The sequence below is a fragment of the Emydura macquarii genome, unplaced genomic scaffold (assembly GCF_026122565.2).
Source record: "Emydura macquarii macquarii isolate MOO-44397 ecotype Brisbane River unplaced genomic scaffold, CSIRO-AGI_Emac_v2 contig_302, whole genome shotgun sequence".
NCBI lineage: Eukaryota > Metazoa > Chordata > Testudines > Chelidae > Emydura > Emydura macquarii.
The window spans coordinates 945,822-972,650 of record NW_027130439.1 but is presented as its reverse complement, the minus strand read 5'-3'; the positions used below and the strand labels follow the sequence as shown (position 1 = coordinate 972,650).

The following is a 26,829-nucleotide window of genomic DNA, read 5'->3' as shown; positions in this document are numbered from 1 at the left end:
GAAACTACACTAAACTGAGGGTTTGGTCCAGGGGTCCTCCTCACCGAGAGATAGCCTTTGGGGGCTGGAATTTAAGGATCAGGGAAGTGGCCTCACTTCGTTATCTTGAAACCTAGAATAATCTAAACTGAGATGGTTGTGCCTTTCTCCTAGCAGAAGTAATCTGTGAGGGAACTTGTGTGTGAGCTAATGGCTGGCTGGCCACAACACAGGTGTAAACTAAGGGTGTAAAAGCAGTGTAGATTTTGCCCATTTGTGAGGCAAAACTGAAATGGGAGAGAATTTGACATCTGAGTGCCAAAGGATGTTGTATAATAATAGATTATATAACACTGCATTGAATATGCATGGAGTGTGCTTCTCCTTAAGTGCTAGATTGTCTCCTTGAAATTTATTCTGAGTAAGGGACAATGTGTAGTTATGCTGTCCCAAAAGCAGAGTAGGGATCACTCAATGACCGAGCGACTTTCTCAAAAGGGGAATCATTACTGGCACCTTTCCTAGTGCAACTTGCTCCCCCTCTCCTTAAACTCAGTTTGCCAGCACATGGAGGTGTGATGTGATGGAACCAAGTCTTGCAGGCCCTGCCCACCCATTCCTCACCTTCCTGTATGGGAAGAAGATTAGTCACCTGAAGACAGCTGCTCTTCCCTCATGATTATATGGATAGCCAGAACTGGGGAAGTAAAGGGCATATCCAGGGACATCATTTATCCCTAAAGCTGTATCTAAAAGCATTAAGTCAAGCTGTACCAGTTTGTACCAGCTGGTAACCTGGCCTGTCAGTTTTTTCGATTAGCACATGCTTTGGCTCATGGGATGAAGTCTGAAATATCACAAAGTGCAGATGGTCCAGCTTCTTCTCGGAAACAGTGCTTTTAGTTCCTCTACAAAACAAGAACAAAACCTCAATGCCTCTTTAGAAAGCATGTACCATTTCATTCATTTTAGTTTTTTGTGTGTTTCATTTACTAGGAAGGGCATCCCTGGGAGAAACTGATATCAGAAAGACAGGAGGGAAACATTTTAAAAAACTATATTCAAATTTAGTTCCATATTGACAACTTGCAGAACCTAGTGAAGGCAGTGAGAGAGAAGAGGTTCTGTCTCCTGTGAAAATAGGTCACTTAAGTTTGAGAAGTTTTGTCTATAACAAAAAATAGCCAAACAAATCTAGAATCCCTTCAAAGTAACCGTTACTCTCACTGTCCCATGAAAGGGAAGGCAATAATTGCTAAGTTTCCACTAGACTTTTACCTTGGCGCAGACCAAAAGGCTCATAATTTCAAGATGGCTAAATAATTTATGGCCATCCAACACAGAATAAACCGACTAGATGCAATTACCTGATTCAGAATCCTAATCAATGCAATCTGTGTGCCATGTTAATAAACCCTTCTGTTTGATTATCTCATCTTTCTAGCACATAATTGAAAAATAAATTCAACTTCGATAGACTGTACGTCCTCTTTCCTAATAGTGGCATTAATGCTATGTTAGGGAAATTCATTCTGTAATTGACTGGAGTTGATTAAGAATCTCCCATTGCCATAATTAAACTCGTGTGTATATATAACTTTTCTAATCCATGGAAATGAGTTTTCAATTTGAGTCGAAAACATGGGAGTTTCTTTCCTCCATTCCCCATCCCACTCATCTTTAATTTGGGAACAGAGAATTCAAATTCCAGTCAGTTAGCTCTGTCACAGCAAACAATTTCCAACCCATCTGCTACCTAATAAAACAACCTGTCTAGACAAACCCCAAGCCAACCAACAAATCTGATGTATTTTAAGTATTAATAACCTGCCATTGCTAACCCATCAAGCTTTCTGGCTGGGGCAAGGACTCAAGACTACAGTTTAAGGCAAAAAGGTTTTCATGATAATATGAGCTCTCTTGTCTCATTATAAATGAAAGCTCCTGAAAAGATGATTAATGGTTATCACACTGTTTCATATGAATGATAACTTAATAAATTTGGAATCTAAGTGGTCCTTTCTCTCTTCTCTTGTACATCTAGATCAATTTTTGATTAGCCAGTTTGTAGACTTGGAAGTGGAGTCCATACTTATTGATTTGTTAGAAGCTGATTTTATGTAACCCTTCAGCCAGGCAGAGCTGGCAGCAGCAAAAGGCCAGGTTCTATATCTAGGGGTTCCTGTCAATGATACAACACCAAACTGGCTCAAGCCCACACCCAGTCACTTGGGAAATCACACACTATCCCCTGGGTGCCCCCAAAAGGCAATACTTCCCCTCTCACAAGCACAGAATTTGAGTGTAGACAGTAAACCTTTTAATAAAAGTAAGGAAGTAACACAGCACTTCATAGCCTTTGATTGTGCAATTCATAGTCAAAGTCTGAGGGTAGCAATCTTGCCAGAGAGGATCACGGTCCCTTGCAACAAAGAATATAGTTCCACTTGCTACAGGACAGAGAGAAGGAAGAATGTTTTTATAGCCTTTTATCTGGGGTGGGGGAAACAAGGCAGTGGGAAAACCCAGTCTGTTAGGAGGCTTCCTTGGATCTTGTTTCATCTCAGTATCTATAGCAAGTGGTGCAAGAGAAGTCCGGCAACTAATATATCCAAACAACCCATTCACTCACTCACTCACTCAGAGAGACTTAAAAAAAATACATACAATTGTCAGGAAATTACCTTTTAATGATGTCTGAGCTGGTCATAGAACTGCAGCACTCTAGCTTTCTTCAGATTATCTGAAGTCTATTATTTTCAAAGGGTCATGGTCAAGTAATTTAGCCCCAAAGTGTAGCTTTTATTTTAAAAATGGTTTTGAAAACCTATTAATAGCACAGTTTGTATGATAGGTTTTTTCCCCTTCAAGTCTCATTTTATTGTTATTCTACATTGTCTCATGCAGTGTTTTAAACCCAAACTGTATTGTGAAAAGCATCGGGATCAGGAAAGTGACACTATAAAAGACTGGGGCTTACCTTATAGAGCCCTCTTCTGGACAGACCAGCTGGCTCCTTCCCTAGGAAAATTCTGCCTGGAGACCTCTCACAGAATCCAGGGGAGGTAAATTCCAGCCAGATTAACTGTTGTGGATTTTATGTCAAGCGTTCTTAACAAAAACAGGATCAAGCTTCACAGCCCCTCCCCTCAATGTCTGTATGTATTAAATAAGTCCCTTTCCCCAAGTCTGTCCCTCACCCCAGGAGTTCATCAACCCAAAAGTGCCTGGCTCTTACCTCAGAGCCTTTGTGATAACAAGACTTTCACCCATCTCCTTTCTGTCCATCCATTCATTCATTTCTTGCTGCTTCTCCTCCCAGCAGTTACTTCAGGCACTACAGCCCCCTCTTCCATTTCCTGTTCCTGAGGAGCAGTCACTTAAGTTGCAGGTCTTTTCCCAGCTGTAGCAGGTGGGGCTAATTTGCCAGCCACCCCGCTGCAGGCCTCTGATCACAGGAGAATGGTGTCCCTTATACCTTCACAGACACCAACCAGTGCAATTTCATTGTCTAACCTGAGTGAAATACAGAAGACAAACAACAAACACTGAAAAGTAAATTAGCTCTATGCTATTATTACTTCTATTTACATAGTACCATACAAGCACAGCACTATACAACCCCTGGGGGCCACAAGGCTATCTATGGGAAGGCCTTTTCCCTCTGCAACAGTTCTAGCCCTACTCTTTGACTTCCATTGGTACCATTGGTCGGGGCTAGCAATGTGTGTGCCCCCATGACTCCTTAAAAGGGGAACCCTCACCATGGAGATGCAAGGATGTGGGGGGAACGACACAGAAATGATTATGAGGTGCCTAATTCACTTAGGGGCTTTTGTAAACCCCATTAGGTTCCTATCTGCATCTTTAGGAGTCTAACTGCCTTTCCAAATCTAACCCAAGGCACTTTTGAAAATTGTATCCACAGTCAGGAAAGTTTTGTTCAAAATATATGCAGACAGTTTCATCTCTGAAGTAACTCCAGTTAAGTCAGGAGGAACTTTGTGAGAACAAGGAAAATAGAATTTGGTCTCGTATCTTCAATGGTCAAATCCGTTATTTTACAGACCACTGTATTTATGCGTAAAACACTGGTGATTTGCAGTACCATATTATATTCCAGGCTCAATAGGGCTGATTAGTATATTTCCTAAACTGAAAAACATTATAAAAATGGTGAAGAGCTTTGAAGAAGATGTTGTCATTACCAAAACAAGACTGAGGCTATGATAACAGAGACGAAGGCCCACCATAAAGGATATTACAAGCAGAGAATGTATAAGAGTGAAGGAATTGAAATATCTAGAATCAATGTTTGCTGAGAAGCGTGCCCTTCTGAGTGATGCCTGGCATTATACCAAAGCTGCTTGGTGCAAATGGCAGGAGCTGACCCCAGTTCTTGGTGATAAAAAGATGTCAGTTGGCTAGCCACACAGAAAGAAAGCAGTAAGCTCTCTACCACGGAAATGAAGATGTTGAGATGGTTAAATTGTTGTTCACCCTGTGAGAGGAAACAAAATGAGGTTGTGAGGGGCCTAAAGCAGGTTGCCCCAACTGAAAACAAATTGAGGAAGGCTAGGCTACGCTGCTATGGATATGTTCATCAAAGACCCGAGAATTATATTGGTAGAATGACCTTTTTAATGATCATGGATAGAAGACAACCAAGGGGGAAGCCAAAGACTCAGTACATGGAAAGGTTAGCAACAGACCTTCAAGAAACCAATTTGCACAGCAATCATGCTGAAAGACAGCTACAAAAGTCACCAGCCCTGAACAGGGAACTAGCAAGGAAGAAGAAGATTTTAGACAGACTATAGAGGCTTAATGTGAGTGCCCAAAGAGGAGGAGATTATTAGGTAGATAAAGCAGTTTAGCAGCAGGGATATGAAGGAATGGATTTTTGAGTTGCTGTGGAGAAAAAGACAGGATGTGGGGAAGAAGGAAAAGGAGAAGTCAAATGACTCTCAGATCAGAGGCCTGGATTGCAGGGAGGTTACTGTTATCAACAGCAATAATGAGTATTAATGGGAGGGGAAATTATGACTTCAATTTTGGCCATGTTGAGTTTGAGGTGACAGGAAGCAATCCATAAAGAACAATAAAAAATGAGAAAAAATCATGCTGAACTATAAGAAACAGGTCTGGAGTGGGAAACTGTACTTGAAAGTCCAAGTAGAGGTGATAGTTATACCCATGCAAGTGGGTGAAGTTGCCCAAAGATAAGATGTAGAAAGGAGACAGAGTCCTGGAAGGACTCCATCAGAAAGCAGAGGGAGGAGCAGGGGCTATTAAAGAAGATACTGAAGGAATGGTCAGAGGTAAAGACAGAACAAAACTGTAATCTCTGATATCACTTTCTTGCTACATCTATGTGTATGTAATAACAAAAGACTCAAGCAATAGAGTTTTAGAAATTTGTTTTCATTGATGAGTCAACATACATTATAGCAACCTGGGGGAGCAAAGGCAGCAGAAGATGTGAAAGAGTATCTGCTTTAGATAGCTGTATGTATGAAGCAATTGTCCTCTGAGACTGTACGGAAATGGATTCTGTATTAGGTAGATGAGACAATTTACAGTACAGACATGTAACCTTTAGCAATGTGGCCAAGGCCATTTTAGAACCAAATTGGATATTAAGAATTATAGTCGTATTGATTAAGAATTACGGTCAGTTAGGTGACTCTTCACTGTAATGTAGAATTAAGCTGTTAATCTAAACTACATTAGCTATTATAAACATATCCAGTTTTGATTAAGCCATTACCACAGTAAACATGTCATCATAATGAAATACCAGCAGTAATATGGGTTTGACAGGTCTAGATAGATCTCACTGACATTAAGATAATAGCTAGAATTGAAGAAAATATTGATCTTAAGTGATTAATAGCAGGACAACGTATGCAGGGCCATGACTAGGCTGGACTTAATGGATGAACAAGCCATGGAGAGGAATGAGTGGTGATGCTGTACTGCTCCCTGTGGCTGTAAAGATGCTTTGGAGCAAGAAGATTAATAGGCTGTTTAACAAAAGGAGAGAGGAGTTGCACATAGAAGAACAGGATTGAAGAATAGAAATATTCATAGTGAACCTCACTGCTGGTTGTGTGCACAGTTAATACTTCACAAGAGATTGCAAAGGCTCATTTTGAAATGAATTCTTTCCTCTTAACTAGGCACCATGATCAACTAAAGCGGTGCACCTTTTATTGGCTTCCAGGACTATCACTGGACTTTTTTTGTATTCAGAGTACAATTTAAATTAAGAATTTTTGATTGTTCATAAATTTATATTGCGTGCAAAAGGAAGTGTGTGTATATGTATGTGTAGAGAGGGGGAACACAATGTTCTCTACTCTTCTCCTTCCATCTCATGAACCACATTTTGTAATACAGCCCATGTTCTTATCAACACATAAATGCGTGCTTAACTTTACATGTGTGACTAACCTTAAGGACTTCAGTGAGTCTACTCACGTGTCAAGTTAAGTATGTATGTGAAGGATTTAGATCTTTGAATTTGCTTTCCTTTTATTGTTCAAAGAAGAGTTCTTAATCCAATAACTCAAGCATCATTAAATAAACAGAACCTGTGCAAGGCAACCATGACTGCTGCTTATCAGTTATCCCCCATCAGTGGTATCTGCATGTTGTCAATTAATTGTAAACAATTCAGGATATAAACTGTCTCTTTGTTATATATTTTTATAGTGCCTAGCGCTAGGGTTCCAGTGTATGCAAATGCAAATCAATAAACAAAGCATCACCACAACCTACTTCTATAATAAACCAATGTTTGTACAATTTATAAAATATTGGTATTTGTTCAAAGATCTATGTTTTCCTTCGTGACATGGCTTTCCCAATGCAATTATATCAGAATGTTTGCTAGCCACCCTCCTTCCATTCCCTTCCCAGAGGCCCTCCATTCTTGTATCTTGAGATCAGAGCAGGTATTTGCTCTATTTAAGTGGATAAAACTAGAATTTGTCTGCCCAAGTATTAGTGCATGTGCATGTAGGGTATGAGGTGAAGCCAGCTCCTTTTGTGCCCCTAATTATTTATAGGCATTTTTATGCCACTCATCATTGAAATCTGAGCATGTCACAGCCTCACAGACACTCTTGTGAGGCAGGGAATTATTTGCATTTTACAGATGGAAAACTGAAGAACAAAGAGACTGACTGACTTGACAAAGGTCACATAGAAAGTGACTGGAAGAGCTGGGAATATAAGCAGAAGTCCTGACTCCCAGGCCCGTGTCTTAACCACAAAGGCAGCCATCCTTCCTTTCTCCCTGCTCTGAGCACAAGTATGCTCATACTCCTAGACATCAAAAAGGGAATGGGGAGGAGGCTGGGCGTTGCCTTATACCTCCCCGCCACAGCAGCCAGCAAAGCTGGCCAGCCATGCAAGAAAGCACATGCTACATATCACAGGTGTCCACAGCTGTACAACCACATTACGCACAGTGTGTATAATTGGCAGAGGCAGGGCCACCTGGGAAAAGTGGTGGCAAAAAAGACAGTTGCCATGAGGATAACTCTTTGAAAGGTCCCGCAAACTGAGAGGCACTATGACCCAGCATGCTGGGCTGCAACACCATTCACTGAAATATGGCCCAAGCGGTCCCTCCATCATATATAATTGGTACATAGAATGTGAAGAAATTCTGAGGCACTATGCTACACATGCTATGCGCTGATGCAGCAACCACATTGCCATTATGTCCCAAAGATCTCCAAAGTAACCATAAACCTAGCTCCAAGTCCCCTACACATGGGAACCCTAACCCTAGCACCAAGTCCCCTACCCATAGGACCACTACCCCTATGGGGGGACCCCACCCCTAGTAATCCTATCCCTAAGTCCCCTACATATAGGAAGCCTAAGCATATCTCCAAGTCCCCTACCCATAGGAAACCTAACCCTAGGACGGGGACTCCTACCCAAAGGAACCCTAACCCTAGCTCCAAGTCCGCTACCCACAGGAACCCTAAACCTAGCTCCAAGACCCCTGTGCATGGGATCCCTAACAATATCTCCAAGTCTCTTACCTATGGGAACCAGAACCTTAGTCCCAAGTATCCTACCAATAGGAACCCTAACCCTAGGGCAGGGACCGCTGCCCATAGGAACCCTAAGCCTAGCTCCTAGTCCTTTACCCATAGGAATCCTAAACCTAGGACGGGAACTCATACCCATAGGAACTCTAAGGCGGAGACCCCTACCCACAGGAACCCTAACCCTAGCTTCAAGACCCCTGCACATAGGAACCCTAACCCTAGCCCCAAGTCCCCTACATATAGGAACCCTAACCCTAGGACGGGGACCCATAACCATAGGAACCCTAAGCCTAGCTCCAAGTCCCTTACCCATAGGAACCCTAACCCTAAGGCGGAGACCCCTACCCGTAGGTATACTAACCCTAGCTCCAAGTCACCGACCTATAGGAACCCTAACCCTAGCTCCAAGTCCCCTACCCATAGGCACCCTAACCCTAGCTCCAAATCCCCTGCCCATTAAAAACCCTACCCCTAGGGTGGGGCTGCCTACCCCTAGAAACTGTTACCCTAGCTCGAATTCTCCTATCCTTAGGAACCATTACCCTAGCTCCAAGTCCCCTACCCATAGGAACCTTAACCCTAGGGCGCGGACGCCTACCCATAGAAACCCTAACCATAGTCCCAAGTCCCCTATCCATAGAGACCTTTGCTCTAGCTCCAAGTCCCAAACTCATAGGAACCCTAACACTAGGATAGGGAATCCTACCTACAGGGTACACCTAACACTACCTAACACCTAACACTACCTAACACTAGGGCAGGGGACCCCTACCCATAGGAACCCCAACCCTAAGATGGGGACCCCTACCCATAGGAATCCTAACCCTAGCTCCATGTCCCATACATATAGAAACCCTAAGCCTAGCTCCAAGTCCCCTACCCGTAGGAACCCTAACCCTAACCACAAGTTTCCTACCCATAGGAACCCTAATTCTAGCTCCAAACCCCTATCCATAGGATCCCTAACCCTAGCTCCAAGTCCCCTAGCTATAGGAACCCTAACCTTAGCTCCATGGCTCATACATATAGGAACCCTAAGCCTAGCTTCAAATCCCCTACCTGTATGTATCCTAATCCTACAGCAGGGACCTCTACCCATAGGAAACCTAATGCTCAGGCCAGGACCCCTAGTCATAGAAAACCTAAGTCATAGAAAACCTAATGCTCCAAGTCCCCTACCCATAGGAACTGTAAGCCTGTCTCAAAGTCCCCTACACATAAGAACCCAAACCCTAGGGTGGGGACCCCTACCCATAGGATTCCTAACCCTAGCTCGAAGTCCCCTACCCATAGGAACTCTAAAACTAACCTCAAGTACCCTACTGATAGGAACCGTAACCCTAGCTCCAAGTCCACTACACATAGGAACCCTAACCCTAGCTCCAAGTTCCCTACCCCTAGGAACAGTAACCCTATGGCGGCAATCCCTACCCATACGTATACTAACCCTACATCCAAATCCCCTACCCATAGGAACCCTAACCCTAGCCCCAAGTTTCCTACCTATTGGAACCCTAACCCTATCCCAAGTTCCTTACCCATAGGAACCCTAACCATAGCTCCAAGTCCTCTACCCATAGGAAGCCTAACCCTAGCTCCAAGTCCTCTACCCATAGGAACCCTAACTTTATGGAGGGGATCACTGCATATAAGAACCATAAACCTAGTGTCATGCTGGTTAGACTGGGGGGGCATTTAACATATGGTTTAATATCAATATGTCAAAATCATAATAATTCATGTGAGATATACCATGTCAGGTACTGTTAGAAAGGCTGTAATGTGCTAAGTAAGATGATAATGTTTATATTCATGTGTTATATGTGAAATGGAAGTTATGGATATATTTGAGATATCTGTATTTCAAATTGTGCTGGCTGGGGTGCACCCCAGACAGGATGGCTGCAAAACAATAGCCTGTTTAATGGCCCATTAAGACATTCCCAGGTGCAAGAGGGCCCAGGGGAATAAGCCAGCATCACCTAATGAGTCACCAGGACTTGCCCATGTGACTCTGGACTCCATTTTGATCCCTGTAAAATTCCACAAGACGGTATGGCAAGGACCAGGGGGTATATAAAGCAGAGGCCTGGGGAATCCATTTTGTCTTTGTTCCTGTTCAGCTACAGACATATACCTGCCTCAGGATCAATTCACTTGCAACTGAACCGAAGGACTAAGACCCATCCAGATTCTGGATGTATGCCAGAGGAACTGTACAAGCCTGCAAACTCTACGATTCTCCTAGAAACTTGATGTATATCGACTTTCAAATCATTTGTATGTATCTGATTGCTCTAATCCTTTAACATTTCTCTTACGGTTTATTTCTTTCTTTTTACAAGAAACCTTCAGTTATAGTTACTAAAGGATTGGCTGGCAGCGTGATATTTTGGGTAAGATCCAAACTTATATTGATCTGGCACTGTGGCTGACCCTTTGGGGTCAGAGGGAACCTTTTCAGTAAAGAGCATAAAGTTTAAATAACTGGTCTTTTTACTGGACCCAGTGGTTAATTAGGAGCCAGAAACTGAAATGCAGTAAAAGGGGCTGTGTGTATTTGAATACTGGCTTTTGTGGGGATTCAGAAGCGCAGTTTGTGGCTGGTTGGGAAGCCTGACTTTAGTGTCACCCGCCAGTGCTGGGAGAATCTGCTATCCATTTGCAGCCTGCCCTGACCTTGGCATTTTCAGGGGGCTACGCTGGGCACAGGACGGATCACACCTGGCTCCTATTCCCCTACCCACAGCAAGCCGAAACCTAGCTTTAAGTCTCCTACCCATAGGAACCCTAAGCCTAGCTCCAAGTCCCCTACACATAGGAACCCTAACCCTAGCCCCAAATTTCCTACCCATAAGTTTCCTACTCATAAGTCCCTTACCCATAAGAACCCTAACGTTAGCTCCTGGTCCCCTTCCCACAGGAACTCTAACCTTATCTCCAAGTTCCCTACCCATAGGAACCCTAACCCTAGGGTGGGGACACCTACCAATAGGAACCCTAGCCCCAAGTTTCCTACCCATAGGAACCGTACTCCTAGCTTCAAGCTGCTACCCATAGGATCCCTAACCCTAGCCCCAAGTCCCCAAGCTATAGGAACCCTAACCCTATTCCAAGTCACCTACCCATAGGAACCTTAACTCTAGGGCAGGGATCCCTAACCATAGGAATCCTGACCCTGCGGTGGGGACCCTTACCCATAGGAACCCTAACCCTGTGGTGGGGACCCTTACCCATAGGAACCCTAACTCTAGCCACAAGTCTGCTACACATAGGAATCTAAACCTATGGCTGTGTCCTGTACCCATAGGAACCCTAACAGTAGCTCCAAATCCTCTTCCCATAGGAACCCTAAACATAGCTCCAAGTCTCCTACCCATAGGAACCCTAACCCTAGGGCAGGGACCCCTACCCAGAGAAGCCTTAACTCATGTTCCAAGTCCCCTACCCATATGAACTCTAACCCTAGGGCTGAGTCCTGTACCCATAGGAACCCTAAGAATAGCTCCAAGTGCCCTACCCATAAGAACCTGAACCCTAGCTCCATGTCTCCTACCCATAGGAAACTTAACGCTAGCTCCAAGTCCCCTATGCTTAGGAACCCTAACCCTATGGCTGTGTCCCGTACCCATAGGAACCCTAACCATAGCTCCAAATCCTCTGCCCATAGGAACTCTAAACCTAGCCCCAAGTCCTCTAGCTCTCCACATATTCCATATGCTTGGTATTGCTTCTAAGAGAGAACCAGCTCTTATTATTTTGCAGCCTGATGTAAATACAGCCACCTCCACAGTGGTGAACAGTCTGAGGTTTGTAGGCTCTGCTCGTAATGATGCCAACATTACATGCTAAACAAATTCCATTACAATCACATCATTAAAAAAGTAAGAAGAGACTAGTAGCCAATCCCATTTAGTCCCTTCCTACATGAGCCAATCACAATCAAAAACAACTGACGAGACTAAACCACTGGAACCTGGGATTCTGCCCAGCTGCCTGCTGAAGGCCATAAATACACGCATCCCACACCAATGCCTTGTTCACCCAGGTGAACTTTATGATCAGACAGATTTTCAGCTTCTCTGTCACTCCATTCCCAGTGCACAACTTCCCACATTCTCTCCATTGTGGTCATAGATACATCCCAGGAGTAAGATGCTTGCATGGTGTGTCTGGGCGGGGGGAGAAGGTCACAGTCCCATTCCCAGTGGACAGGTGTGCATATCACACAGCAAGTGGCACTCTTTTCAGCCATCTAAATGGAAAGACTAAGGTCTGAATGATCCATGGAGAATAAACTGCTCTCTCATTCCAAAGATGCTAACTTCAGGCACATTGACATGGAGTGTGGGGAAACTTGACAAGGAGTGTGGGGAATCTTGCTTTGCAGTTGCCTCTACTGTACTTGTCTTGTGGATAAATATAGGTCTTCATCATTCAGGGCTTTCAAGCCACTCCTTAACACAGCATTAAATTCACTAATCAACATTCATATCAAAAGTGGTAAAAGAACATATAAGAACAGCCATACTGGGTCAAGACCAATGATCCATCTTGCTCAGTATCCTGTAACAGTGGCCAATGACAGGTGCTTCAGAGGAAATGAACAGAATAGGTAATCATCAAGTGATCCATCCCCTATCACCCATTCCCAGCTTCTGGCAAACAGAGGCTAGGGACACCTCAGAGCATGGTTTTACCTCCCTGCCCATCCTGGCTAATAGTCATTGATGGACTTATTGATCATGAATTTATCTAGTTCTTTTTTGAACCCTGTTATAGTCTTGGCCTTCACAACATCCTCTGGCAACGAGTTCCACAGGTTGACTGTGTGTTATGTGAAGAAATACTTCCTTTTGTTCATTTTAAACCTGCTGCTCATTAACACAAGAATTAGGGGTGACCAAATGAAGTTATGAGATAGAGTAAATAACACTTCCTTATTTACTTTCTCCACACTAGTTATGATTTTATAGACCTCCATCATATCCTGCCTGTAGCCGGGAGGTGTGGCCTCCCTCTGAGATTGACACAGAGGGAGAGCCGGTGGGAACCCAACAGAACACCACCTGACCGGAAGCAGGTGGGCAGGGCTAGGCCTTTAAACCCAGGCCAGCTCACTCAGTCAAGCCCCAGTGACCAAGGGAGAAGGATGCCTCTCCCTTGAGGCTTAAGCATAAGGCTATGCCAGATACCCACTTGGAAGGGAAGCTGCCACGTCCACCCATGGCATGGGGCCCTGTGGACCTGAAGGAAGGCCTGCCCGAGCTCCCTACTGCTGGGGACCTGGAGAACTTGCTGGAACTCCCCACTGCCTGGGGGCCTGAGGACTTGGAGGCACTGCCCTCCGCAGAGGACCCTGTGCAGTTTCTGGACCTGCCGCTGATTGATGGGGAGGGACGCCCCCTACCCCAGCAACCCAGAGGGAGACAATGGACCCCAGGTACTCTAGGGAGAGGGCGGGAGGAAGGAGCCCAGGGAAGCCAACTGCAGTGCGGCTGAGCTGACCCTCAGGGGAGTCGGAGTGTTTCGGCTGGAACCCCGCCGACCCAATGACGGGACAGCCCGTCACTGACAGGGCCCTGGGCTGGGACTCAGTGGAGATGGGTGGGCCTGCATCGCCCTTCCCCCACCCTGACCTGGGGTGGATGCTGGCTGAGCGCCAGAGCCTGTCCCTTACTGCCTGCCCTGCCTAAGGCCAAGGCCCTAGACAGCTGCTCGCCTGACCAAGGGGTGAGCCTGCATGTATTTGCCTACCTGCCCTCCTGAGGACTAGGCTGAGTGTTGTTTCCACGCCCTGCTGAGTGTTGTTTCCCGCTGCTGGCCCGTCTCTGACGGAGGGCTGGACCATAGAGTGCTAGCACGCCCCATGGGGCGAGAGACTATTCCCCAAAAGGGCGACCTGAACCCAGGCTCGCCCTACTGAGGTCTGGAGACAGCCCCTTAATTCGGACTCCCCAAAGCTGTAGGCGCCAGGAGGTGTGGCCTCCCTCAGAGGGGGAGTCCCCAGCGCTGCCCCCTACAGAGGAACTTCTACACCGCCTTAGTCATCTCTTTTCCAAGATGAAAAGTCTATTAATCTCTCCTCATATGGAAGCTGTTTCATACCCATAATCATTTTTGTTGCCCTTTTCAATACTTTTCCAATTCCAATATGTCTTTTTTTGAGAGAGAGCGACCAGATCTGCATGCAGTATTCAAAATGTGGATCTATCATGGATTGATAAAGAGGCAATATGATATTTTCTGTTTTATTATCTATCCCTTTCCTAATGATTCCCAACATTGTTAGCTTTTTAGACTGCCGCTGCACAGTGAATGGACGTTTTCAGAGAACTATCCACGATGATTCCAAGATATTTCTTGAGTGATTACAGCTAATTTAGACCTCATAATTTTATATGTATAGTTGGGATTGTTTTCCAATGTGCATTACTTTGCAATTATCAACATTGAATTTCATCTGCCATTTTGTTACCCAGTCACCCAGTTTTATGAGATCCCTTTGTAAATGTAGTGGGAGTCAGGAGATCCGGACTCCTGTCTCTGCAAGAAGTCTCCAGTGTGACCTTGGGCAAGCCTGTCTCCCAATTTTCTCCTATGTAAAATGGGATAATACTACCACTTCATCTAAGAGTGTTGTGAGGCTAAATCCATCTATATTTGTGAGGTGCTTAGATACTAGAGTGAAGAGGACCAAAGAAGAGTCAATAAGTAAGTAAAGCAACTGACTCTGGCATGTATACAAATATATAATCCTCCTCATTAACTTAGATAAGATGCAAGACTCTGTTCATTTTTCAGGGTGAAACACGTCACACAGTTAAAATTTAGATTCTGACCCTATGGACAAAGCTAGCTTAAAAATGCTTCCAACATTTCTTTCCAGCAGGTTGGAGGTCAGGCTTACTCTGCACAGGGAACCCTGTCTGCTGACAAGTGGCAATTAACACCCTCCCAGCAAATACTGCTCCAAGTTCCAAGAAAATTAATATGACCAGCTGCAAATCAGTAAGTCACAAAGACAATAACTGCACAAAAAAGAAACCATCAAAGAGTTCAGGAAAAATCTGCCCTGAGATAAAAGAGATTCTTATTTTACTCTTGGTAAAGAGAAGTTTGATTTAAGGGAAGTTGTTTCTCCTTGGGAAAGTGGCAGGTTTTGAAAAAGGGGAGGTGGTTAGGGAACACAATAAGGTCTTATAAATTCGATTGATTGTTCATATCTAACAAAAATAGCCCTACTCTGTTCCCATTGTCCTGCAGCTGTTGGCTACATTATGCTCATTGTATAGTTCCTTGTGAGTGAACAGCATGGCTGCCCAGTTTCCTTGCTTGATTTCCTACCACAACTGGTGGCAGGAAAACATTACAACACTTTCAGATAATTCCTCCTAAGTCTTTAAATGTAACCATCCAGAAATTTGGATCCGTCTCTTTCACCTAACAAACAACCCACATCAGAAATACACTCAAGCATGTGCTTAAGTTCTTCTTGACTCAGGGCCCAACTTTTTGCATTCCTGGAGCATGTTTGCCCTTATGCACATTGTCTATCTGGTTACTTAAGTGACCCAGGCAGCTTCCTGCATCAGAGGCCAAAAGATTGTAATCTTGGGAAAGGAATTTGTGTACAAAGATTGTGACTGCTGTATTTAAAAGATCTCACTCATCTACAAATCAACAGCAAGTGTTTCCCGCTCTTGGAGGGACCATTTGGGGGGTGGTGTTGGACCAATGGGGATTATTCCTATCATTCCTCAGTGATCCTGGATATTATTCACGATATAGCTGAAATATCATCATCCTGACCTCATGTGAATAATCGAGCCACCTGAAGAACCTACCAACCCTTGTGGAAATGATTTATAGATGTTATAATATTCTATAGGTATTTTTAAAAAATTCTGTGGATGTTGGGAATTATATTCCTGCTATAGAGTCCTATAAGATATCATTCTCAGTTAAATTCATTTTTAAATAAATTTCTACAAGTTTTTATTTCTATTACATTCTACAGGATTTTTTCCATATGAGAGTCATCAACAATGCCAGCATTTATCCATTTCTTTTGAAGTTGATCTAAAATGCACACATTACCTTGTATCACAACATAGTACTTCTTTCTCCTTAAGAAATATTTTACTTTCACTGAAGATCTAACTTTGTTTATTGCAATCTGAATGTACTCTTAGAACATTTGCAAAGAATAAAGATTTATTTCTTCTACCGCCAGTTAAAACAACAAGCCTTGGTCTTTAAACTGATTTTATTTGGGACATCAGAAAAACACTGTGGTGTGGGATAGCATGGAAGAAGGCATCCAATTGCCTGCCCCACTTCCACTATTTATTTTGAACACCAGCTGACACTGCTCAGCAGTAAAGAAGTTTCTAGATCATTCTAGTCAGACATGCTCAAAAAAGGAAATTATTCCTGTATCATCTGCCTATGGGAGCCTCCTTGGTAAAAATATTTTTCCAGCTTAACTCTTCTCTCACTAATCATGGTACTACTTGACCAAGTAGGCTGTGAGTCCTGGTGCTCCAGCCAAATAAATAAACTGCACTTAAATCCACCTTACAGTTTCATTTTTTAACTTGTACATTTATTTTGTCCCTGACCTCCCACCTCAAAGCCCCTTAACCCATAATGACTATTATACCAAAAACAAAAGCCTCCCCATACATAGAAAATTCCCGATTTTATAAGGTGAAGGAAATCCCTAAAGACATATGCAGAATTTCTCACTGATTGCCATCAGTCCTGATAGTGATCTGTTCTTGGCAGACTAACCTCCAACGTGTTTATTTTTGGGCGTGGTCAGCTTTAAAAAAGTGACAAAGTGATTTAATGCTGTCAATCTTTCAGAAAAATGACACCTTGGGAAATAAATGCTCTTCCTGTGATAAATTAGAGATGAGGAAAGAGGCTATAAAATAAATACCTTAAATCTTGGCCCTGTAATGAGTTTTGCATGGTTTCAGGAGATCACCCACACCGAGCTCACTGTAGGATCAGGACCTTTGTCAGGAATCCCCATGTTAATCAGGTTTTCTAAATTATGGACAAATTCTCTTTAGAGCCTCTCTTATTCAAGCTCAACTAAATTCCCCAACTCTAGCTGAGTATTCACCTGCCAGGGGAGAATGTCACATAAGTTCAGCTCAAGTGCAAACACTAGTGCTCTGTTTGTTTTTGGCTGTGTTAGGTTTCCTGTTGTTTGTGTTAAACATGGTGGTGATTTAATCATTTTTCCCCATAGCACTCTTACCAGTCCCTTAAGATAGCATTTGCAAAATGAAAAAAACAATCCTGCAGTAATTAAAGGGCAGCTGAGGATGCTCAGGGACCAGATGATTGTTTCCAGTGTGCAATATCTCATTTAGCCAGATTAAGAACAATAAAGTGCAAATTAATATTGATTAGCGATTTGGAAGAATATGACATTAAATAAATGCCAGGTCAATTTCTACTGCAGAAAAAGCAAATTGCACTGGGGGGCTGGAGGAAGCATTTTCTTTACAGATTAACAAAAACCTGCTAAAAAAAATAAAAAAAGGAAATGTGTTCAAAAGACAGTCATTTTGAATCTTGGCAGGGGTGGATTTAAGAATGAATTGAGGGCAATGGTAGGTCCCAGTGTGGGTGGGGAGGAATAATGCAACATTGCCTCCTCCTCTCCCCCCCCCCCCCCTTAGTTACATCTTGTTCCAAACTGTGTATTCATTGTCTTTAAAATCTCTAAAAACCTACAGTTATTTTCATTACCATGGTAACAGTTGTGAGAAAAGCTGGTGCTACAATCAGAGATAGGCTTCACCAACCAAAGTGACTTGATTTTTATTTTGTTTTTATGGGCTTTTTTTTACCCTAGAGACTGGCTCAAACTGTAAAATTGAGCACTAGATCCAGTTTTTGTTTATCTCAAGAATCAAGGGAGCTCACATCCAGAGTTTGTTTAGCCCTATATAAAGAAATGGGCCATTTGAAAAATTAGGACTTAGATTTCAAATCCTACCAAAATAGGTCATATCCAAGTCAGATATATTCCCAAATCATAACCAAATCATTTTGTCCTGCCACCTACTTTATCATACACCAGCCACTTAGTTTCTTTTCCTGATACATCTTGCTTCCTAAGCATGTAAATTACACAAATTTTATGCACCCACAGAATGCAGAATTTCACTTCGGGTTAGTCTACTTACCAGCTACACTGATTTTCTGTCACCATCTCTAAGTCACCACTGAATTTGGACCAAGAAACTTCCTTGTGAGTTGCACTTATTTATATCCAGTTCTGAATTGGAATCTTGGGCCAGATTTTTAGAAATACTCTGCTAAAATTAACCTGCAGTGTACCACCATTAATCTTGCAACACACATGCATGCACATATCAATCTGGCAATTGTGTTTAAAACGGCCTGTGTCCATGTGCATGTTGACATGCAGATTTGGCACATGCAGTAATAGTCCAAGTTCTTTATACAGTTTAGGTGGCCACTATTAAAAATATTACCAGAGATGAAGACATACAAAACAAAGTTAACAATAGATATATAGAATAGGTATTCCATTTTTTGTTGTTTTTTAAAAAATATTCTGACTTTTTCCCCAGGAATTTGTTTTGTTAATAGAAAGCTGGAAAAACACTGACTTGGTAACAGTCTGTGTTCTTGAAGATTACACATATTTCAGGGAGGTCTTGCTATTGAACATTTTTATTATTAGCACTGCGTTATTCTGATCAGATCATCAGCTATAAAACTTCTATCAGGCTGCCTTAATTGACACAGGATAGAGAATGTTGGTTATAAGTCAACTGTCCTTCAGTCTTCTGGGGTGCATGTTCTTGCAAGGTATTGAATGAAGATGGGAGAGAGATGCAGATCATTGCAAGGACTCACATTGCTGTAGTCATGGTTAATATCAACAAGAAGTCCTTACCAAGCAGCTGTCTATTCAATTTTGTTGCTGTACACAGTGTTTATGAACGCCACCTACTGGTACAAAAATATTCTAATCCGGACATGCCAAAAATTTTTAATCCTATATTCAGAATAAACACCCACATTTATAGGAAGGCCTGAAAGCTACATTTTTTTCCCACTAGAACCTTTTTGAATAGCATCTATTTAAAAAGAAAAGGTAATTGTGATTGTAACCATTGCTGAAGAAAGGACAGGGGGAAAAGCAATAAAAAATCAAAATTTTATTGCATTCCTGTCTCTTTCAAGATGTGTTTAATTAAAGTGAGCCCAAAACAAAACCCCAGAAATAGATGTGTGTTTGGATCAGAGTTTAAAGATCAAATCACTTTCTACAAATTGGCCAAAGCTGAATACCCAGCATTTGGGGATCTTCATGTTTTATTCTGAAAGTTCAACACTCACCTCCAAACTTTTTGAATCTAGGATTTTGGTTCAATCTAGTACAAAATTATGGTATTTGAATTCAGATCCTTAAATCTTGACCTGTTCAGATCTGTGTTTTTGTGCCCACAACTAATGCATAATAATTACAATATATTTTGTTTATAAAGCTCTTTCCTACAAAAGCATCCTGTTTGCTTAGCAATAAAATAAATACAGATTAAAAGATTGAGTTCATAAGTGATTAAAATAAATACACTTAATATAAACTACCAGTGTGACTCAACACTCAATTCCTCACCACCAGGCACGCTGGCATTTTAAATGCACCTCCCTGAAGCTATTCACAATCCTTCCTGCAGTGGAAAGAAAAAAACTTGTTTTATTTCTTCTGGCTAGTCCCTTCTTATTAGGCAGAATTCGGCAGCCACTACTATAAATTATCCAGCTACCAGTGGATACAGCTTAAATAAAATGTTTGATGCAGGAATATTTTCTAATAACACAAACACCAAATATCCCAATTTTCTCATGAGAGTAAACACAAGGGCCTAACATTTAACATTGTTCTAGCAAAACTCTAAACCATTTTAGCAGGCAGTTCCCCTTTCTGACAAGACCTTCTTCTCAACAACTGTCTGTGTTCCATTTGCTCACTGCAGTACGTCAGTACCTCAAAAAAACTCAGTCAGGCAGTGAAATGGGGTGACAGGACTGGTCTCTACCTAGACACTATGCAAAGAGATTGTGATTGTGTTCACATACAGCTTCTCCAGAAGTCTACCTGAAAATGAACAGATGTGCTTTTCTTCCATGTAACACCTCAAATAGCTTCCTTAAGTATAGTCTCTACTTCAATATTCCTTACCAGAGGTTTTAAATCACCTGAGGTGATATTTCCAGGGCACTACAATGACAAAGTATTCTTCATATCTTGGGAAGGGAAGTTCTCAGTGGGTCAACATTTATTTTCTAGAATATTCACAGATGCTAATCAAAGCAAATCAACTTAAAAATTCAAGTAATATGTTTTCTTTCTTTCAGCGTTCGCCCACCTCTTTTCTTTCTGCTTCAGAGTATAGCTACTTGGGGCTTCATAGCAAGAGAAGGAACAGAACTCACATCCTCATGCCCCAAAATCACTATTCCTTCCCTTACAGGGAATCAAAAAAGTCTTTGCTAATGCTGCAGTACAGGGCCCATGAAACAGCTAAGCATTTTGCTTCTATCCAGTAGAGGGCAGTGGTACACATATAAATATTTTTAATCAACTAATGCATATTTAACAATTTTGCTATGGCTGCTTATTGAAAAATAGAAACTTAGGCATCAACAGAGTTAACAGGAGAAATGTAGGAGTCAGTGTTTTGATGAGTAAATTAAGCTATGAGCTATAAATCAACTAGTGTCATTACTTATTAGCAAACAATTATGCAACTTCTCCCTCCTCCCCTACTCCCTACACACATTAAGGAAGAAATGTCATTAGGAGGCAGTGTTCCTTTACGCTAAAGTTAATAGGTCTCATTTGTTCTGCAGGCAGAGAGGAAAGAAGCACCGATGCAGGAACTAGTAATTCCACATTATAATTAAAATAATGTATTATGCCAGGATTCCACCATATTTTTGGATGCTGCAGCATCCACGACACATCTTGGAAAGACCACAGCTGTGATTAAACATTTTTGATAACCCATAAATATAAGATTTGTTGCCTTGGTTAGATTTCTGATAACATCATTCATTTCAGATCATTCAGTGAGCGCAGACAGAGGGGTTCTTTCTATGAGACATAATGTCATTGTCTCTGGAAAGAAATGTACTTCCCAATGACTGTTTATCACTCTGTAATTATAGTGCCATAGCAGCTATTCTCTCTATTAAGAGTCCTTTTTTGTGCCCAAGGATCCAGCAAGTCTTTGTTTTAATTTATTTTCCTCTTAAAAACCTCCTGCTATTTAAGCAATAATTCCCTGTAAATCAATTGTTAGCAGCAGTTAATGACTGGGTGGTTAATTAATAGCTCAAAGCAAAGCTGAGGGTGTTCACTGTTCTAACAAACCACCAGACATGAACTGTGGTATTATTGTTAACGTACCCTATAATCAATGGTTTCTCAGAGCTACAATGCAGCTTATTTATAATTTTTTAAAAGGGACCAGCTGAATTGCAATAGGTGGCAGCATTAGAAAATTCAATCACTGATTGATGATTTGAATCATGGTTTTGTTACCAGTGAGCAAGGGTATCAGCTCTGATGGAAATTTGTTTTGATCCTCAAGGGCATGAACCAAAGCCCATTGAAGTCAACAGGAGTCTTTCCACTGAAGCCAATGGGTTTTGGATCAGAGCATTTGTGCAGCCCTTACTTATGTTGGTATGTACTTCTTTACCTTAGCAATTGCATTGACTTCAGAGGAGCTGCATGCATAAGTGCTCAGCAAAGTAAGGCTGCACAATCTAGTACTTTAGTAATAGTATGAAAGGTGACTTATAAGAGGTAGATTGGGCAGTTTGCGCAGTTTGCAGAAACCCAAGTAGGGGTGGCTGCAGTCATTTGCTCTCCAGAGGGAATGAGGACTGCTGTTGTCCTCCGCCCTTACATCCAAATCTGGCCTTTAGTGTTACACATTATCTAGGCCAGTGTTTCTCAATATTTTTTATACCAGGGATTGATCAAGGAGATCTCAGGGACTGGCACCAGTCCACGGACTGGTCATTGAGAAACACCAATCTAGGCAATTTAAAGTTAGAGGTGGTCCCTTAGACATGGTGAGCCTGATATGACACTAGTGTAAATCAGGGGTTTAGCTCATTGAAATCAAGGGAGTTACACTGGTGTAAGCCCAGTCAGAATGAGTCCCCCTATATGGTGATGGATCAGAATTTCAACATTCCCAGTCTTCAGGGGAGTTTGTGTTTTGATTCTAACCCATCTCTAGATTTATCTAACTAGTACAACAGTCTGCAATCCTGATCTCCTGGTTATCAGATGAGATCTTTTCACAATCAACATCTTTAATATTTATATTAGGCCTTATTTCTGCTGCTTTTTATGAAGGAATGCTGCCATGGAGAAAGGACTTCCAGCCAAACTGCACGGCGCTCCTACCAGTTTGGCCAGGAGGAGGTCAGGTTCTTTGGTAAGGTGACGTGCAAGACTGTTTAAGTCTGCTCCAGCATCTGGTGCCTGACCCCAAAGCCCACTGAAACCAGTGGAAAGACTATCGGACAGTCTGGGCTTGAGACCAGGCCCCTATGCACTAGCTAGTAAACAAAGAGCATTACTTCTGTAGGTAGGTGTTTGGAGGATAATGGTGGGGAAAGAGGTAAGTCTAAAGGAAAAGTTTGTGCTGCTTCTGTGGGGACCCCTCATAGCTAACTACCTATATGTTGGTTTCAAGAGAAGTTTCCATTTGAAATGGTCAGAGGTCTTTGCTGAAATGGAGTATTGCTGTTTCCAAAATATACCCTGCAGCTGCAAATCAAACGGAACAGAAATGGTGGCCATAAACCAGTCCCAAAGGTTAATTCATTATAGTGGTCATTTGAATCTGGAAAATTGTCTGGGTCGCTCTAGAAAGAGTGATGTACCAAGTTCCATGTTTGTTTCACCATAAAATGCCATGAGTTGCCTCGTGCAGTGACTACAAATGCTGCTGGGTTTGGAGCTAATGTTTTCCATGTAAATACTGTACAGAGTACAGCTCAATTTCATATGTTGTATTAACTGACCACTGATACTGTAGTATCCAATAGGAAAACAACTCTGGAGACTCCATCAACTGCAATAGAACAGTTAACTTTACAGTAGCTTTTATAAAGATTTTTGCATATACCCCTTTCCTGAGTACTTAACTGCCAATAAAGAGCTAAGAATAATAGTGCTTCTGTAGCCAAACCTTCTCTAAAAGTAGGCTGGCTTGGTCATTTATAGTTACAGCAATTGTTTTTTGGTTTTGAGGTTGTTGTTTTTTCCAGTTTGAGGGTTCTCCCCTGAAATCACCATATAGAACACAAAGTCAGTGATATTTCATAATCAGGTATTCTTTTAGAGAGCTATGCGTGTTTAAGCCCCAGCACACTACTAAGATGTCAGAATCCTTACGAGAGATCAGCTGGTCCAAGGAAGACCAAAGTTGTTCTGGTCGGACAGAGGAAGTGCTTTGAAGAACTAGCTGAGTTACTGTGCTGTCCGCACCTTCCGCTGAAGGCACACAGTCTCCATACATCAATGTGGTGCAACCCTCGGTTCTCTTTGACTAAACTTGAATGATCAGATAGTGTCAGTTTCTAAAGCTCTTTTTTCACCACTAGGTGAAAGTTCACTTGCTGGGAAACTTCATCCCTTCCTCTCAGATGAGCACTTGGCTACAATGATTTTTGCATTTATCACCTCCAGACTAGATTGCTGAAATCGACGGTATCTGAAGCTGACTGTAAAGGTGATGCTGGTGGCGGTACAGAATGTGGCTGCTCTATTCCTCCCTAACGTAGGCCAATGTGAGAACATCAGGCCCATGCTTAAATCTGTGCCCTGGACCCCTAACAGTTTCAGATGCCAGTTTAAGGCTTTGGTCCTAATCTTCAAAGTAATTAATGGAAGAAGCCCCAGCTACATCAAAGACTGAATTTCAATCCATGAACCACTGCTCTCCTCTAGGACAATGCAGACCACAAAACCAAAGATGAAGTATGTGAGAACTAGCAACAAAGCATTCTCATCTGAGGGGATCCATCCATGGAATAAGATTCCAGAGGAGATTTTGTGAATCCAGAGTCTGTCTGTCTTTAGGAAATGCCACAAACCTTCTTCTTCAAAAAAGCTTTTCCACCATAACTAAAATGAAACTCACAACATTTTACCATTCCCCTCGTCCTTAAAACTTCATGAAGCAAATAAATCAGTCAGCGCACAAACACACACACACACAGAACAAAAACAGTCATACCACAAGCAGTTTTACCCCCAAAAGGGAAAAGAGCCAGAGACTCCATGAAGTCTGTTAGGGACTTCGCTGTTATTGATTTTATATGTAATGTGCTCAGTTACTAAAGTGGTGGGCAATATGGTGGTGGGGCAGCAGTATAAACTAGATAGCACAGACCTACCAAAGTTGATTTTGCATATATTATTCATTATATTCTACTAGGATCAAATTTTCAAAGGCTGCCAAAGACACAGATAGGTGCCTAGTAGAATTCTGAAAAATCAACCTGTGGGAGTTAAGGTGCCTCCACGGGAACAAAGATGGTTTCACAGACATTGCATGAACTGCGGAGCACCAGACTATTTTGGCACTCTGCCCTGGGGTGGTGGGGCCCAGATAAGTGTTAAATTGAGAGAAATGAACATGGGAACTTTATTTGGGGCTATAAAGAGAGATGCCCTGGGGTAATTTGTTTCAGATGTGGGGAAAATGAGCACATGCAGAGGTGCTGCCCAACAAGAACCTCAGATTTTGAACATGAAGAGACTTCACTAAAGTAGCTGAGCAACCCCACGGTGCTATTCTCCCAGCCCCATTTATTGGAGGTACATGATGCCTCCCTCAGCCTCAGAGCATGAAAGGTTAAGAAATTTGAGGGGCATACTACATGGGCCTAGAAAAATCCCCATAGGAGATGGGTAGGTCACCTGACAGAAAAGAAAGCAGGATCTCTAGGTGAAGGAAGTCTGGGAGAAGGCTGAAGTTGATCTAGAGATTCTTTGGGCCTCAGGAAACATGAGCGACAGGAAAGTTAATGGTATTACTAAACAGTTACTCAGTTTGCAGGCCCAGATGTGGGCTTTCTTACCAAGAGTGGCCGAACAACAAGAGTAAATCCAGAGACTAGCAGCACAGGGGAGAAGCCACCAGTTGTGGTTAAGTTGAGGGAACACATCAGTGTAGTCGAAAAGAAACATGGTATTCTGCAAAAGAAATTCAGCACCAGCTTCTAAGAAGCCCCACAATTGAAGATAAACCTCCAACACCTCCATGAGTAGGTGATTGCCAAAATGATTCACATGCAGAAGAAACTTGTAGCTGCTAAATGTGCCAAGCACCAGGCACCACATGACAGAGATTCAGTTCAGGAAGAGCAGAGCAGCAGCGAGATGATGAACAACCAGTTCACGAGGGCAGATACAAACAAAGACTACATTATGGATGATAAAAGGTGCAATGGTGTCCAGTGACAGTAGCATGGCTTGAAAAGCAATGGGACCTTTAGTCCTAGAAGTGCCAGGCCAACAGCCACCAGGCAACAGAGGTAAAAAAGGGATTAGTTAATAGGTCAGGTTCCCAGGAGCCAATGCAGAAACAACCTGAATAAGCCCCACAGCTTTTGATGGAGGAGCTCTGGGAAGGGCAGCCTGATATGATCAATGTGACTGACAGATACCATCAACCTGCTGAAACAGGAAGTGAAAGACACCACGAAGTGGCAGTCACATCTGGAGCAGAAGCAAGCATACAAGTTGCAGGAGCAACTACAGGAGATCCTCGACAAGAGTAAAATTCAGATAGTCAATCTCTCTCAGATCTAGCTGCTGCGGTCAAAGGTGAAGCTAAAATGGGAGATGGAGAAAGAAGAGAAGAGGCTGCTCACAGAGCAACAATGGAGGCTGGAGATGGCAAAACAGTCAAAGCTTTCCCAGCTTCAGGAAGAGCTTAACAAAAAAAAAGAGTGTTTCCAGCAGCTACAGACAGAGAGGGAAGCTCTTTACAATGGCAGCACACCCAAAATCAAGAGAGATCCAGCAAAGGAAGGACAAAGGGCTGAGATCTCTGAAGTTCCATAACCAGAAGCTGCAACAGGATCTGCAGACAGCTAGGCAGATTCCCACCCAGAGAAGGACTTAGCATTAACGGGCACAAATACAAAATTGGTGTCTACTGTAGAAACTGCAGTAATGGCAGTAGCCTTGACATCTACCCAACAAACCCTAATGGAGTGAAGAGAGATGAAAGAAAAGGGAGCTATAGCTATGCAGAGCAAGGCAGAAGACTTTGTATAATGATACCCTGCAGGCATAAGAGGTAGAAGCCTTGCATGAACTCAAAGAGATGTGAGCCTTGACGATGTTGCAGAGCAAAGCTACAACTAGCCCCCTGCTAAAAAGAAGAGTTCTACCCCAGAAAAAGAGGAAGATAAAGGTGATCCTAATGTTTGAAATGTCATCCATAAAATAGCATGGTTGCAGAAAGAACAGAAGTGGAGTTCCTGAGTTAGATACTAAAAGCTGTTGGCAAAATGGTGCACTCTCTTTTTTTTGGAAACCCTGAAAGGATTCTGAACCTTGCTAGAGAGATCCTTAGCTCAGAAGGGTATATATGTGTGTGCATACAGGGAGACTTCTCTCTAGGAGATCAGAAAGCCACTGTAGAAAAGTTTATTTGTGGTTAAAATCCTGGTT

The 26,829-nt window shown here is 42.5% G+C and overlaps 1 protein-coding gene across 4 annotated transcripts in view; it reads right to left on the bottom strand.

Moving 5' to 3' along the window:
• EMCN (endomucin) overlaps positions 1–3,392 on the bottom strand; it is a 138,421-nt gene extending 135,029 nt beyond the window's left edge. For all 4 annotated transcript variants that reach the window (XM_067553614.1, XM_067553622.1, XM_067553605.1 and 1 more), the window contains exon 1: positions 3,218–3,392. The gene's annotated coding sequence lies outside the window, so the exon portion shown is untranslated. The remainder of the gene's footprint in view (positions 1–3,217) is intronic.
• Positions 3,393–26,829: the final 23,437 nt, after the last annotated feature.